Source organism: Geotrypetes seraphini, chromosome 3, assembly GCF_902459505.1.
Source record: "Geotrypetes seraphini chromosome 3, aGeoSer1.1, whole genome shotgun sequence".
NCBI classification, from domain to species: domain Eukaryota; kingdom Metazoa; phylum Chordata; class Amphibia; order Gymnophiona; family Dermophiidae; genus Geotrypetes; species Geotrypetes seraphini.
The window spans coordinates 316,490,221-316,507,500 of record NC_047086.1 but is presented as its reverse complement, the minus strand read 5'-3'; the positions used below and the strand labels follow the sequence as shown (position 1 = coordinate 316,507,500).

General features: G+C 44.5%; 1 protein-coding gene across 9 annotated transcripts in view; it reads left to right on the top strand.

The window, feature by feature from the left end:
- Positions 1–17,280, top strand: part of PLCB1 (phospholipase C beta 1) — a 1,208,816-nt gene that overhangs the window by 222,569 nt on the left and 968,967 nt on the right. The window lies entirely within an intron of this gene.

Below are 17,280 nucleotides of genomic sequence, written 5' to 3'. Positions count from 1 at the left end.
CGCGAGTTTGAGACCACTGCTATACATGTATCGGAGAGTATAGAATATCTTTAACTCCTAAACAGTCTGTTCTGATATCTTTCCAGAGGTTCCGAACACACACTGCTTTTTTCTCTAGGGATTTTTTTTAAATGATAGGAATGTGTCTTGACCTCTCAATACCTTGAATGATAGTCAAACAGTTTAACGCTTTGGACTTGTAGCCTAAATATTACCAAACCCGGACTCTGTTCCTTGAATAGGTCTTTTATATCAATTTAGTACAAGTATGAACACTTAGGAGAAAATTCTGTGTAGTACGCCGGTTTCTGCAGCCGCCTAAGAAGCGGCTGAGAATCGCACACCAGTGTCCTATACAGAATCGCGTCTGCCCTAAGGGATAGATGCCTAACCCTGCCTAACCACCCGATTCTCTAACTGGCACTGGTTAGAGAATCGCATTGCCACTCAGTTAATCGCGGCAAGGTGTCCCTATGCATTTTCCTAGACCTGCGAAAATGCCTACAATGTAGGCTGCATGCCTTCAGTAGGTTTCTTTTCTAAAAACATGCATCCTGATTGGCTGATTAGACAGTAGTGCTGCCCGATTCAGGAAAAAAATTTTGATTCGATTCGATTCAGCCTATTGAATTGGTTTTTCGATTCGATTTGATTTTCCTGCCCAATTGGGTGTTTTTTTCAAACATCCTGGTGGGTTTATTTTATAGCCTCTTCACCCCCTTTGTCCTCTCCTACCCACACTGGCGCTGTGGTGTAAACAAAATAAACAAACAAAAGATTTTTCCTCTCTGTTAAATCCTAGCTCACGTTCACGGTCTTACACCAGCTCTGGCAGGATACACATTTCAAATCTGACATATTGTAATCACATGGGAACTGTGAACTAGGCACCAGCAACAGGAAGAGCAGGTCAGAGAAGCACTAGACTCACTACACTGCCAGCTGACTCTACTGCTGTCAAACTGGGATTATTAGACCATTTGGGTGGGAGGCAGGCAGGGTGTGTGTGTGTGTGTGTCAGAGTTGATACATATGTGTGAATGTGTGTGTTGGGGGGTGCCAGAACAAATGTAAACATTGTCCCCTGCTCACTGAAGACCTTTGGTATAGCACTGATGTATCTTTTCTACACTTAACACATTATATACATGGGTCAGTACACACACATGCATGTACCATATAGGAACACACAGATCTGTAGTGTGCATGTGCTGTACATACCAGACAATACAAACATGACCCCAAACTATATACTCACGAGAATGACTATATGCAGTCTGTATGCACATATATTATACACAGACTGCACACACATACACACACGAGGGCAGTGCTGATTCTATACACATAGCACTGTACTGTGCACATACCGTACACATAGACACATTCTGGATGTAAACCCCCCTCCCCTTACCTGCTAGCCAGGCTCTGGCGGCAGTGGTGCCTGAAGGGCATGAGATGGTAGTCCATGACGTCGAGCAGCAGCTTCTGAAAGATGGGGTCAGAGCGCATGAAGTCGACTGACTAGACACGCTCCACGAGCTCGGGCGCCGGCATGAGGGCAAAGCAGAGGCGCTTCATAAGGTCCGGCATGTGCTGCATGCGCGTCTCGCGCTCGTGCTCCAGCCAGAACACGGCCATCCGGAAGAGCTAACTCGGACTCGGCAGCAGCGAGTCGAGCAGGGCGCGTGGCTCATTGAAGCCGAGCAGCAGCATGTCCTCCACCAGGTACTTGTTGGCCAGCTTCTTGGTCTCCTCCAAGCCATGCAGGGCGGCGATCTTACACACCAGCTTATCTTCGGGTGACCAAGAGGGCTTGCTAGGCTCGTCCTGTGGCCCCACCTCCCGCCTGGCTGTAGCACTTCTGAATTGGCCAGACTGATTTTTTTTTAAATTAATCGATTCGAATCGATTCACCTAAAGTGAATCGGTGAATCGATTTGAATCGGAAATCGGGCAGCACTATTAGACGGCAGTAGGATGCCTACCGCTGCCTAAAATCGGGATGCTGTTTAAAGAATTTGCCCCTTACAGTTTGTAGATCTTACAGCAGTGCTTCCTCACAAAGTCATTACATTCAACTGACGCATCCTATACGTTGGGGAAGCCAGGAATGTTTTGCATAGTCCCTATGCAGAAGTAATATGTACTTTAGCTCCTCTCATAAGCTGAATTCCTACTAACAGACTCAGGTTAGAAGGCCAGCAAACCCAAAGTGTAAAAACAGATTAGGGAGACAAACTCTCTCTACAGCATGTGGTGTGGTTAAGATGGAGTCAGCTGAAGAAGGAGGGCTCCAGCACAAGTTGCAGTCAATACCTCTGGGAGCTGCTAAGCACTCTGGGAGTTTACACATCTTAGAACAATCTATATACTTGTCTTATACAAGAAACTGCACATATGAAACAAGGGGCAAAACAAAATGCCTTTTCTTGGTGATTGTCTAGAGAAATTCCAAATTTCTGGGGATGTATCAACCTCCTTTGTGGTCAGAGTTCCATATTTTACTAGAGGCAAAACACGCATCTTTACATCGCCCTTTGTACGTATCCATGCTTTTTTGCATATATGAAGGGTGAAACGATACTAAATCATCTACTGTAATTTATTTCTTATTTCTTATATACCGCTACATCCGTTAGGTTCTAAGCGGTTTACAGAAAATATACATTAAGATTAGAAATAAGAAAGGTACTTGAAAAATTCCCTTACTGTCCCGAAGGCTCACAATCTAACTAAAGTACCTGGAGGGTAATAGAGAAGTAAAAAGTAGAGTTAGAGGAAAAATAAAAATAAAATAAACATTTTAACAAGACAGCATTGATCTAAATACTTTGGAAGGTAGAAGAGAGGAGAGAAAGGAATAGAAGCAGAAGGGGGAGCCGTTGAACAGTAGAATTCTGGAGAAATTTAAATGATAGAAATAGAACAAAACAAAGACAAAAGGCAAAACAATAGATAAGATTAAAGATAAATCATAAACTATAATTATGCTTAAGAATCTGAGTAGGTGTTGTATAGCTGAGGGTCCTGAGCCTTTGAAGAGGCTGGTTATGCCCATCACTAACCAACTTTAAAACTTATGCTTACTGTGTGCAAAGAATGCACTGTGTCCACTTGAAGATTTACTACCTGACTCACTGGAATTGATTTTTCTGACTTCTGTTATTTTGTCTAATTAATGCTCACTGACTGTACTTAAAGTGAAACCTGTACTATCTGAAACACTGCCATAATGCAGATGGATTGTACCACTGGCTAAATAATTAAAATTACCTGTAGTTTATCAGCACAGTAAATATGTCTGCTTTCATTCTCCTGAGTATTAAAATAGTTTTTGTTTCATATTCAGATAGTGTAATAATTTTACTTCAGTTATTATTAAAGTGGGTAAAATTGAACATTTAGCAGAGTTGCCAAGAAATAACCATCCCGAAAAGTAAGATTGAAGGCCAAAGAATGAGATTTGTCAGGCACTGTGTCTTGGATATACGTCTAGAAACATTTAAGCACTCCATGAAAAAAGCAACACAAGGTCTTTTGCAGGCTCTGAAATAGTATGGAGGTAGTATGAGGACAGTTATGAAATGAATTTGTTTTGGTAACTAAGCAACTATTCAGGTAGATTCTTCAGACCTTGCTCACAGGGGCCTGGTACTTACAGACTCCTAGAGTAGAGACAGTTTCTGCTCTTTGCCAGTTCCAAAACTGGGTTTGTGAGCTTACTGGCTGTTATGGTAATGTCTCCAAGTGGGTTAGTTTTGTGCATACTATGAGTATAATGAACCTGATTTCTAAGTCACACCGCAGGGTATGTGGAGTATGATCTTGGTGCCTTTTGCACAAAACTCGTCATGCATTTAATGATAGTTGCTAAACCAGTTTTAATCAGTTTAGTGTCGACGTATATCAGCTATCATAAGAATATAAAAACCTAAGAATAGCCTTACTGGTTCAGATCAATAGTCCATCTACCCCAGTATCCTCTCTTCACAGAGCCCAATCCAAGTCACAAGTGCATGGCAGAAACCCAAATAGTAGCATCATTCCATGCCACCGATCCAGGGCAAGCAGTGGCTTCTCCCATGTCTGTCTCAACAGCAGATTATGGACTTTTCCTTCAGGAACTTGACCAAACTTTTTAAAAAACTAGCTACATTAAGCGCTCTTACCGCGTCCTCTGGCAACGCATTCCATAAGAACATAAGAAATGCCTGCACCGGATCAGACCTGGGGTCCATCCAGTCCGGTGATCCGCACACGCGGAGGCTCAGCCAGGCGTACCCTGATGCATACATTAGTCACTCGTATCCCTCAATGTGTCCTGCAAGAAGATGTGCGTCCAATTTTCCCTTAAATCCTAGAATGGTAGTTTCCTCCACCATCTCTTTCGGGAGAGAGTTCCAGGTGTTCACCACTCGCTGTGTGAAGCAGAACTTTCTGACATTTGTCCTGGCCGTGTCCCCTCCAGAACTTAACTATTCTCCGAGTGAAAAAATATTTCCTCCTATTGATTTTAAAAGTGTTACTCTGTATCCCCTAGTCTTTGTAAATCTTTTTTTTTTTTTTTAAATCTTTATTGATTATCAAACTTTAACAGTGCAATACAATTAATTTAAACATAAACACTACACAGAACACACTTTAAATACACAAATAATTCAGAAACAATTGTTTTCTCCCCCCTCCTCCCCATAACTAATACAAGAAGAAGTACATATTTAATTTCAATAATGTAGATAATTAAGTATAGCAAAACAGAATACATTCCCCTTACTTCATCCACCCACCCTGGATGTTCTTTGTAAATCCTGATGCAGTTAAAAAATCAATCCACTTGTACCCGTTCTACATCACTCAGGATTTTGTAGACTTCAGTCATATCTCCCCTCAGCCATCTCTTTTCCAAGCTGAAAAGTCCTAACTTCTCTAGTCTTTCCCCATATGAGAGGAGTTCCATCATCTTGGTCGCTCTTCTTTGGACCTTTTCTAGTGCTGCTATATCTTTTTTTGATATAAGGAGACCAGAACTGAATGCAATATTCAAGGTGAGGTCGCACCATTAAGTGATTCAGAGGCATTATAGCATTCTTAGTCTTGTTTACCATCCCTTTTTTAATAATTCCTAGCATCTTGTTTGTTTTCTTGGCTGCTGCTGCACATTGGGTGGAGGGTTTCAGCGTATTGTCCATGATGACTCCAGATCTTTCACTTGAGCACTGACCCCCCAAGGTGGATCCTAGCATCCAGTACCTAAGATTTGGATTATTCTTCCCAATGTGTACCATTTTGCATTTGTCCATATTAAATTTCATCTGCCATTTGGACGCCCTGTCTTCCAATTTTCCAAGGTCTTCCTACAGTTTTCACAGTCCTCGTGCATTTTAACTACTTTGCACAGTTTAGTGTCATCTGCAAATTTAATCATCTCACTTGTAGTTCCTATTTCCATATCATTTATAAATACATTAAATAGCACCGATCCCAGTACAGATCCCAGCGGCACACTACTATTTACCCTCCTCCTCTATTGAGAAGAATGGCCATTTAACCCTGCCCTTTGTTTTCTGTCCGATAACCAGTTCTTAATCCACAATTCAACATTGCCTCCTATCCAATGATTCTTTAATTTTCTCAGGAGCCTCTCATGAGGAACTTTGTCAAAAGCTTTCTGGAAATCTAGATATACTTTATCAACTGGCTCGCTTTTATTCACACCTTCAAAGAAGTCAAGCAAATTGGCTGAACCCATACTGACTCTGACTCATTAAATCATGTTTGTCCACATGTTCCACAATTTTATTTTTTATAATTTTTTCCACTATTTTTCCAGGCACCGAGATCAGGCTTACCAGTCTGTAATTCCCTAGATTGGCCACTCTCCAATCTTCAGGTACTACAGACGATTTTAATGACAGGTTACAGATCTCTAACAACAGATCAGCAATTTCATGTTTGAGTTCTTTCAGTACCCTGAGATATATACCATCTGGTCCAGGTGATTTATCACTCTTTAACTTGTCGATTTGGCTTAATATGTCTTCCAAGTTCACCGAAATTTCTTTCAATTCTTCTTCCTCATCACCCTTGAAAACCATTTTCAGTTCAGGAAGATTTCTTACATCTTCTTCCGTAAAGACCAAAGCAAAGAATTAATTCAGTCTCTTTGCTATGACCTTATCCTTCCTGAGCACCCCTTTTACTCCTTGATCATCCAGCAGTACCATAGATTCCCTCACAGGTTTTCTGCTTTTGATGTGCCTAAATTAAATTGTTACTATGAGTTTTTGCCTCTTTGGGAAGTTGTTCATATTCTTGTTTAGCTTTCTTTATCGATGCTTTGCATCTAACTTGCCAGTGCTTATATCTCTTCTTATTTTCTTCATTGGAACCCTTTTTCCATTCTTTAAAGGATGTTTTCTTGGTTGTAATAGCCTCTTTCACTTCACAATTTAATCACGCCGGTACACAAAATGGCAAATTGTGGTCTTTTCTGTGGTTTATAATAGCCTCCAATAATCATATGTAAATACATTACAACAAGCTCATCAATATTAAAATGAACACTCAAACTAATGCCCCCACATGATGCACAAAATGAAGCACTATTTTTTAACACTCAGAAATCTCTGACAGGTCTAGAGATGCCAGTAGCATTAAAAAAGCGCTCAACAGCAGTTTTAAAAAAATGGGTATAGATGTTGGTACAATATCTATCCCCATTAAAAAAAGTCATATCAGGACCCCCCCCCCTTCCAAGATTGTCCTCAACCCCCAAACTTAAAAAAACCCACAAAAACTCAGCAGGAAAGAAGCCTACTCCCTCCTGCCTTGGCTACACAGAACCCTCACCTTTAAATTAAAGAGCAGGAGGAGGACATGGGCATCCTTCCTGCCAATCTTCCATTTAAATGTGGGGATTCATGGTGGGGGGTTGTGGGGGACTGGTGTTAGCAGCGGTAGCAGCAGGAGAGAGTGGGTAGCCCTTCTGCCTATTTTCAATGTAAAGGTGGGGGGGAGTCAGGAGTGTGGGGTGTCCAGGTGGCCAATGCAGGAGGGAGTAGGCTTCTCTCCTACCGATTTTTTTTTTTTAAAGTTTGGGAGTATGGGCCATCATCGGGGGATGGTCCCGGCATGACTTTTTTTTTCTAAATGGGCACAGTTGTTTGTTTCCCCTGTCGTCTCTTCACATGTTTCAGTCACTTTCTCCAACGACTGATCAGATGGGATTAATGTCCTCTGGGAAACTCATTTGCATGCGAAATTGTTTGAACCAGTGGCGTACCTAGGGTATGTGGCACCCGGGGCCCATCATTTTTTTACACCCCCCTCCCCCCTCATGGAAAAATTTTTTTTTTTTTTTTTTTGCAATAACCATGAAATGGAATAAATGGTCAGAATAGAAACAGGCAGTGAAAATTTTCTTTTATTGAACCTCATTTATGTAACCATTATTCCAAACATAACATAACATAAATTATGTCGGAATTGTCATGACATCAGAAGTACATATGGAGTAGTTGCAGGTGATGCTTGGGACAGTTCTGATTATGTTAGTTTGGTTTTATGTGTTTTTTGAATAGAAGGGTTTTTATTTCTTTTTTTAAGGTTTTGTAGTTTGTGGTCGAGGTCAATAGGTTGTAGAGTTGGGGGTCAAGTGTTGCAGCTCGAATGGCTAGGAGGTTGTCGAACAGTTTTTTTCTTTTGACGTTTTTGGTTGGAGGGTGTGTGAATGGTGCGTGAGTTCTCCTATGTCTGTTTGAAGTGGATTGAATTATTTAGCTGAAGAAATTAGTTACCCCCCCATTCCACACACATTAATTCTCTTCCATTTTTGTTCCCATTATAAAAAAACACTGATAAGTTCCCAGGAAAAAAATACATTAAAATAAGAAGTGAAAACAAAGGCCCCTACAGATGAGAACATAACATAAGAATAGCCTAACTGGGTCACACCAATGGTCCATCATGCCCAGTAGCCCATTCTCATGGTAGCCAATAGTGCTGCCCGATTCAGAGAAAAATATTTCATTCGATTCGATTCACCCTGTTGAATCGATTTTTCGATTAGATTCACTGTTAATGACACCGCTTTTTAAGTTTAAACAAAGTATAACAATAAATTTCACAACAACAATAAATTTCACAAAGTACTTAAAAAAAAAAAATCACATTTTTCCATTAAAGCAGTTCTGGAGACATTTGCTTGAACAGTCTTTTTTCCCAGTCCATAAGCAAGCAATATGAAAAAGATTTCCTTAATTATCTACTCAAACATTTTTGCTATTTACTTTCATTGTACCTAGACTATTATTCAGTAGAAAAAATTTAGTTTGTTCAATCAAGCAGAACATTCACTCATAGAAGTCCAATGTCCACACAGGATTTGATTGAACAAACCATATTTTTTCTACTGAATAATAGTTTAGGTATACTGAATAGCAAAAATGTTAAAGCCACACAGAAAAGCAGTAAAAGTCAATAGGTTCTCCAAGTGGGAACAACCTGATGTCTCAGCACTTGAGGAAAAGACCACGTAATAATGTTTATAAGATAAATCATATAAATGATTATACTGAAGCAGGGTGTCCTCAGCGTGAGAGGTAAGCGAGAGGAGAGAATTCTCCAGTGCTTTACACAATAAGGCTCCTCTGCCTGCAGTGCACACCATCATAGGACACCTCAGGTGTGCTCAAATTAATCAATGTGATAAATTAAACAGTGATAAACAATTGGTCAATCACAAGAGTGCAAGATCAAACAGGTTGTTCCCACTCAGAGAACCTATTGACTTTACTGCTTTTCTGTGTGAGTAGATAATTAAGCAAATTTCTGATAGCCTACAGAACTGATTCTCACCTTCCATCCCCAGCCCCCAAGACTTACCAGACCCCCCCTGCCGATGCATTTACTTACTGCCTGAACTGGATATTAAATCGTGGGGAAGAGAGGAGAAATGCGGGGAAAGAGCCAGCCAAAACTAGTATTTGTTGCTGCTGAGTGCACCAATCCAGGGCAAGCAGACGCTTCCCCCATGTCTTAATAACAGACAATGGACTTTTCCTCCAGGAATTTGTCCAAACCTTTCTTAAAACCAGCTACGCTATCTACTTTTAACATAACTTCTGGCCACTTCATTTTTAAGCTTAGATCTTTCCTTCCAAACAGAGACCTTGCTAGATGTCAAATACAGCACAAGGTAACTTCATATGGACTTAACTGTGCAGGAAATGAATCTCCTCATACACCCACCATATAGTGCAAAAATGTGCAAAGGTCTGTTTTTTTCTTTCGATCACTACATAGCCTAATGCCACACAAGCAGCGCTGTTACAAACATATTCTGAAGGTCAATGCTAAGGTTGACAAAGTTTCCTTCCTTGGACCAGAAGGAGATACTGACAAACCACTGGAAGAGATTCTAAAACAACTACCCAGAAATAACACCCAAAGACCCACTCAGTGTGTGAACCAGTTGAGTGGAGTGGACTAACTGGGGGTGGAAATGGGCCCAGAGTTTGCTCAGCAGAATTTCCCAGACTACCTCTTCCTCTCAACACACTGACATGCTACCACCACCACCAACACTAGGAACACCTCACCGAGTATGCCAGCAATGCTTATAAACTTTATAAAACACATTATTATATTTTCTTATAAAGCATATATTTTAACTGAACTCAGACTTGCCATTCACAAAAATAGAAAAGTTCCCATTTCAAGCTGTCTCATGTACACTTTTCAAATCTAACATATTGTAATCACAAAACAGAAAATAAAATTATTTTTTCTACCTTTTGTTCTCTGATCAATATTCAAATCTTGTTGGTCCCAGGCTCTTGTTGTCTTGCTTGCCAGGGTCTCCTTTCTCCGTGCTAACCATCCGTCTGCCATCTCTGTTCTCCCCTTCCGTTTCCCTTCCCTCTCCCGGAGATCTGGCATCTTTCCTTTTTTTTGTCTCCATCCACAGATTCACCTTTTCTCAACTCCCCACCACCCCAGGATCCACCATCTCTCCCTTTCTGTTCCCAACTATCCTCCTATCCAGTATCTCTATCCCCCCTCCACACCATCCCCTGTTTCCAAGTTCTCTCCCTTTCTGTTCCTTCCCTCCCTAAATCCCATTATGCACCATCTCTCTCCCACTCCTCTGTTTTTAGACCCATTATTTCTAACCCCCAAAGTCTGGCATATGCACGTATCTTTGAACCCCCCCTTCCCTCTCTCCCTCTGTGTACTTTTACACCAGGACCCCCCTCCCCCGAAGGTCTGTCCCCCCTCAGAAGGGCTACACCCCACCCCTGAAGACCTGCACCCCCCCGAAGGACTTTACCTCCCACCCGAAGGTCTGTCCCCCTCTGAACGCCTAAACCCCACCCCTGAAGGCCTGCACCCTCCCCGAAGGATTGTACCCCCCCCCCGAAGGTCTGTCCCCCCCTGAAGGCCTGCACCCATCCCGAAGGCCTGCACCCACCCCGAATGCCTGCACCCACCCCGAAGGCCTGCACCCACCCCGAAGGCCTGCACCCACCCCGAAGGCCTGCACCCCCGAAGGCCTGTCCCCCCCCCTTGAAGGCCTGACCCCCCCTTGAAGGCCTGCCTGCTTGTCCCCCCTTGAAGGCCTATCCCCCCTTAAAGGTCTGCCTGTCCCACCCCCTTGTAGGCCTGTCCCCCCTTAAAGGTCTGCCTGTCCCACCCCCTTGTAGGCCTGTCCCCCCCTTGAAGGCCTGACCCCCCCTTGAAGGCCTGCCTGCTTGTCCCCCCTTGAAGGCCTGCCCCCCCCCTTGAAGGTTGGCACCCCCCCAAAGGCCTGCACCCCCTTGAAGGCCTGTCCCACCCCCTTGTAGGCCTGTCCCCCCCTTGAAGGCCTGCCTGCTTGCCCCCCCTTGAAGGCCTGTCCCCCCCCTTGAAGGCCTGCACCCCCCCTTGAAGGTTGGAACCCCCCCAAAGGCCTGCACCCCCTTGAAGGCCTGTCCCACCCCCTTGTAGGCCTGTCTCCCCCTTGAAGGCCTGCCTGCCTGTCCCCCCCTTGAAGGCCTACACCCCCTTGAAGGTCTGCACCCCCCCCGAAGGCCTGCACCCCCCCGAAGGCCTGTCCCCCCCCTTGAAGGCCTGCCTGCCTGTCCCCCCCTTGAAGGCCTGCCCCCCCTTGAAGGTCGGCACCCCCCCCTGAAGGCATGCACCCCCCCTGAAGGCCTGTCCCCCCTTGAAGGCCTGTCCCCCCCCCTTGTAGGCCTGCACCCCCTTGTAGGCCTGTCCCCCCCCTTGTAGGCCTGTCCCCCCCTTGAAGGCCTGCCTGCCTGTCCCCCCCTTGAAGGCCTGCACCCCCTTGAAGGTCTGCACCCCCCCCGAAGACCTGCACCCCCCCTTGAAGGCCTGCCTGCCTGTCACCCCCCTCCCCCTTGAAAGTCTGCCTGCCTGCCCGCCCCGCCCGCCCCACCCTGAAGGCCTGATGCCCCGCCCCACCCCGAAGGACCATTCGCCCCCCTGGCCTCCCCGCACTACCTATGAAGCAGCCGCAGCAGGATCGCGACGTCAGCTATCTTTGCGCTGCTTAGGAGCTGCTTCCTGCGCCGGGCTACCTTAAGCTACTGCCCCCCCCACGCCCGAAGGACCGCTCGCCCCACTGACCTTCCAGCACACCTATGAAGCAGCCCGCAGCAGGATCGCGACGTCAGCAATCCCTCAGCTGCTTGGGCGCTGCTTCCTGCGCCGCGGTCCCGCCCCCTCCTCTGACGTCAGAGGAGGGACGGGACCGCGGCGCAGGAAGCAGCGCCCAAGCAGCTGAGGGATTGCTGACGTCGCGATCCTGCTGCGGGCTGCTTCATAGGTGTGCTGGAAGGTCAGTGGGGCGAGCGGTCCTTCGGGCGTGGGGGGGACTGAGCGGCAAGGCCGGGAACACCCCCTCAGGGCTGGTACCCGGGGCGGCCCGCCCCCCCCGCCCCCCCCTAGGTACGCCACTGGTTTGAACATCAATTGCCATTTTCAAATCAGACTATCGACCCCACAGCGACCCTCAGGATTTTAATGGTAATTTTAGAGCATCTGGACCTTAGTCTCTCAACTGTATTGATAATTCTTACTGCAGTGTCTCCATGTAGGCATGGCAGTTGTCATGTAGAAGTGCACTCACACAAATCTCTGTGTGCATATTTCTGCACACATTCATTCGCCTGTGTACACATACGTCAAAGTGAAGCGATATTCCTGTTTCATAAACTATGTAAATCTCTCTGTACAGTTTATACATGAAGAGAAAACATACAGGTACATGGCTCGTGGCATTCTTTCCAAGCCTTCTCCTTTCCAATTCTCTCCACCATATGCAAAAACTTCAACAGCACAAGAACTTCCTTCAAGTCACTTCCTCCCTTCCTGTGATTAGAGTTGCTTTTTAGTCCTCTATCCCCACTGCCTTCCCATTGGTTTAGGGCGGTGGTCTCAAACACGCGGCCCGGGGGCCACATGCGGCCCGCCAGGTACTATTTTGAGGCCCTCGGTATGTTTATCATAATCACAAAAGTAAAATAAAATTGTTTCTTGATCATATGTCTCTTTAGCTATAAATTACAATATTATTATTAAGAATTAGCCAAAAGGAAAGATTTATAAACTATAAAGAGTTTGACCTCATGCAAAATTGTCATTTCTTTAATACGACATTACCTATTTTTTTATGAGGCCCTCCAAGCACCTATAAATCCAAAATGTGACCCTGCAAAGGGTTTGAGTTTGAGACCACTGGTTTAGGGTTACCGGATTTTACGATCGTAAAATCAGTACTTCTGGCTCCACCCCCAGGGCTCCCAAGTTCTCCCCAGCCCTGCTCCGCCCAAGTGTTCGGAGCTGCATCGGGAGGGCAACTGTGCATGCGCAAATATGATGCAATGATGTCACACACATGTGCGTACACACCCGCAATGATGTCACATGCGCATACATGCGTAGTTGACCTCCCGACAGGGTCCCAAGCTGGAAGCTTTTCAAAACCTGGGCAAAGTGTCGGGTTTTGAAAAGCAAAGTTGGCCAGAGGAGGGATGCTCACTCCCTCCCATCGCCATCCACGACCCCCCCCCCCCCCATACACACACATACACACAAATGTTTGCAGCAGGAAGGATGCCCACTCCCTCCTGCCACCGCCTCCTGGTGGTGGCAGGAGGGAGTGGGCATCTCACCTGCCAGCCAACTTCATGGGAGGATTTGGGGGGCTCCCTGCTGCTTTCGCTCAGCTGATCACGGCAGGGAGATTTCCTTGCCACGATCAACTGATGGCAAAGGATCAGGCTCCATTCTCTAATTGGCGCTGGTTAGAGAATCGGGGCGATTAAGCGTCTGTCCATTAGGGCAAACACGATTCTGTATAGGACGCCAGTCTGCAATTCTCAACTTCTTAAGCAGCTACTGAGACTAGCATCCTCTACAGAATTTCCCCCCTTAGTTGCCCTGCTGGCACTTTTGTGGCAGTGTTTACATAACACATACATATGTAAGTGTTACTATTCAATACAGTTACACACTCAAAAGGTGAGTAAATGTAGATTAGAGAATTGCTGTTAGTGTCTTTTTACCAATTTTTCTCACATACCAATTTTCATCCCATTCCTTTAATTTTTCTATGCTACAGCAGATGGAACTTCTCCATAGAAATGCATAGGGCCATTTATTTGGGGGGAATGGGGGGAAGGCTTATTTTTTTTGGAACCCCCTGACTGATTTGGCCCATGTTTGAACTAGTTGTGCATTTTACCAATATTTCCATCGTGTTAAATCTCATCTTGTTCCGTAAAATATTTGGAAAGTATAATGTGTATAGCGAGGAGCACTGCACTGGAGTGCCTGTTCCTATTCAAAACAGGTGGAATCTTTTCCAGCATTCATTCCATGCAAGTAAAATAAGCCAGTCCAGATTTTCCAGTTTTCCACACAGCTTCTTCAATGTCAGAAACACAAAGATTTAAGGCAAAAATTGACAAGCCCTGTCTCAAAGCCAAATAAGACATTAGATGAAGTATATGCTTTTTAGCAGCAAAATTAAATACAATTCTTTCTAGTCAACAGTCTTCCTTCTTTTTCCTGAATGAGGTTCAAGCTTAAATCCTAAGAAAGACACCACCCTTATCCTTCATTCAACCAGTAGTTCTAACAGAGCAAGCTCCCAGCATTCCACATTAGGCATCGTTTCAAAAGGGGCTCACCCTTAGTGCAGGTCCTTAGCTTCCCAAGAGATGCTTCCCCTTCTTTTCTGGCTTCCTTTTCCTTTGGGAACCCTCCCCTGGAAATCTCAGCCCAAAGCCTACTGCTGGAATGTAGGGACCAGGATCCTCTAGCCCTGGACATTAGCTGTCTATTCCTCCTGCTGTCTTTCTTCTCTAAGGAAGAGTTCTTATAAGTCTAGCATGGCTTCTAGGCTTCCAGAACTCTATCCTAGCCTGACTCTGATTGGCTTAGGTATTTTGAATCTGGATTGGAGTTCAAGCTATCCTCTCTAGCCCCCCACCCCCACAGGATTCTTGGATACTTTGCTCTCTCACAGGTTCAAGCTATCTTCCCCCTGATGTTGTACTGCCACTACCGCTGCTCTTCCAGTCATGTCTGCTGCATGGATTCCTGGCAGGTGTCACTTTTATTAGGTAAAAGGATTTATTCTCCATTTCTATTGTATGGTCCTGTTTCCCATTATATTATCCTTCCCTTTAATCTTCTCCCTACTCACTACATGTCATAAGAAGGTTTAATTGACAGGAGATGACATCATATGACAATGCTGAAGCCATCTCCTCCCACTGCTTCCATCTTGATACACTCAAACCACAGAACCCTGTCAATTAAACCTCATTGGTTTCTAATAGGCTGTTATGGGTGAATCATTAATTCATGTGTGAATCGATATGGTGGCAAGCTCCACCTACTGGCTTCAAGTCAGGTAATGGGCCAAGCTCACTTTCACTGTCTCCTGTTAATTAAACCTCCTTGGCATGTCATCTGAACCTATTGGGCATTACAATCCCTCATCTCTTCTGAGGCTGGTTCAGGTTTCTTCTGTAACCCTGAAGTTCCAAACCTGTCTCACAGCTCCCCTGGGAATAATCCTGTAGTGAGGCAACGGAGAAACAAGGACTGATCGTATCAATGACAAGTATTTTGCCTTTAGACAGACAGACAAACATTGCTCCTTTTGTATAATTCTTTCCATCTGCCTTCAGGTTAGAGAGAATATGAAAGAAGCTCTCACTTATCAACTCTACTTTCCCACACACATCTCTGTTTCCCTGGTCTGTGTAAGATTGCTGACCGTTTACAGTTTAGAAGGATGTTGAAGACACAACTGTTTGTGGGGGCTTTTCTCTGAGATTATGTTGGTAGGAATCCGCTATAATAAAACCCTTAGCATGCATGCACACTTCAATCTTTGTGCGTCCGTGCTTCATGATCCATGCTGCCGCATGCGCATTAGGAGCCTTTGGAATTTTGCGATGCATGCGACGGTTTCCCCAGCAACATTCCTGCCCCGATCTCCGATGACGGCTGACTTTCTGCCTTCTGACTATGCTGCCACTGCCGGGACGCCTCTTCTTCTCACCCCCGGACCAGCAGTGGCAGCAGCCTGGGGGCATTTGCTAGGCCGGCCCACTTTGATAATGTGAGACGGGCCGGCCTAGCAAAAGCCCCAAGGCTACCTGGCCTAGCGGATGCTGGACAGGGAGAAGGGGTACTATTGGAAAGGGGGGAGGTAAAAGTAAGGGAGAAAGGCTACTGCTGGACAAGGGGAGCAGGGAAGGAGTGCTACTGGATAGGGGGGAGGTAAAATGAAGGGAGAAGGGCTACAGCTGGACAGGGGGAGCAGGGAAGGGGTGCTGCTGGACAGGGGGGAGAGACAGAAATAAAGGAAGACAAACACACAGCGGGCAGGGAGAGAGACAGAAAGAAAGAAAGACAGACAGACAGGGGGCCAGGGAGAGAGACAGAAAGAAAGACAGGCAGGGGGCAGGGAGAGAGACAGACATACAGAAAGAAAGAGAAAGAAAGAAAGAAATGCCTAAGTCTACACATCTATTCTAGCACCCGTTAATGTAACGGGCTAAAAATCTTATTAAATAAGAATCTTGAACTGTGATTGTTGTAATTTATTTAGTGGGGAATGGTTAACGCGTAAATTCATTTAGCTTTTGACATTATTTTAAGAGGATTAAATTACTATGTAATTGCAATGTATTTTGAATGCATTTTGTAAATGTGCTTTCCATGAACTATTGTGAATGTTTTAACTGTTAACTGCTTAGTTATAGGCGGTTTAGAAATTTTTGAAATAAATAAATTGCTCTTCGTGGACCTGAAGATTCTGTGCCCAGGTTTTGAAAAGAATTGAAAAAAATCAGTATGCATCCAGGGATGCTCTTGTGGTTGTGGGGAATGAGGGGAAGAGAGATAGATGAGTGTGGGGCATGTGTAGGGTTACCATATGGCTCCAGAAAAAGGAAGATGAATTAAGACATCCAGGTTTTACTTCCACTGAAAGCAATGGAAGTCAAACCCAGATGTGTCACTGTCCTCCTTACTTCCATTGCTTTCAATGGAAATAAAACCTGAATTTCTCTATCTGCCCTCCTTTTTCTGGAGCCATATGTTAACCCTATGGATCTTTTCCTCAGTCCATGGCAGGACATGAAAATGAGATAGTGCTGACTGATTCCTTTCCTAAATGAAGAAACCAGCCTGCATAGGGCATACATTTTATAATATCATTTGTACAATATTTTACCTCTTTCCACTCGGTGTGAGTGGGTAAATATGAATAATGATTGCAAAAAGTGACAAAGTTGCCACTCGTTAAAACCATATGATGATCACCTCATGCTTATGCTGCTCATTTACAGTTCTGTAAGAAGTGTTTATTCAAGCAATGTGAATGTCATCTGATATATGTTTAATCTGTGGCTCAAAAAGACAAGAGACTAATGCAAATAGTTTTGCTTTGCATCCCTATACTTTTCTTTGGAATGCCTGTTAGCTAAGGTAAAGGATAGGGTGGGCTAGGGGGGAGGGAAGCTTGCAAATTGTCCATGCTCTCTATAGCATTGCTTTTAAATCTGTTTGTGGTGATGCCAACATGAAAACAGTGAAGTAAAATTGTGTGACTTCTGGGTAGTGAAGAATAGTAATGCTTCTAGCTTTTCCTAATTTTTTTTTAGCATCTTCAATGCTATGACAAATTTAATAACATAGGGGTCCTTTTATTAAGGTTTAGTGTGCGCTAATGGAATTAGTGTGCATTGAATG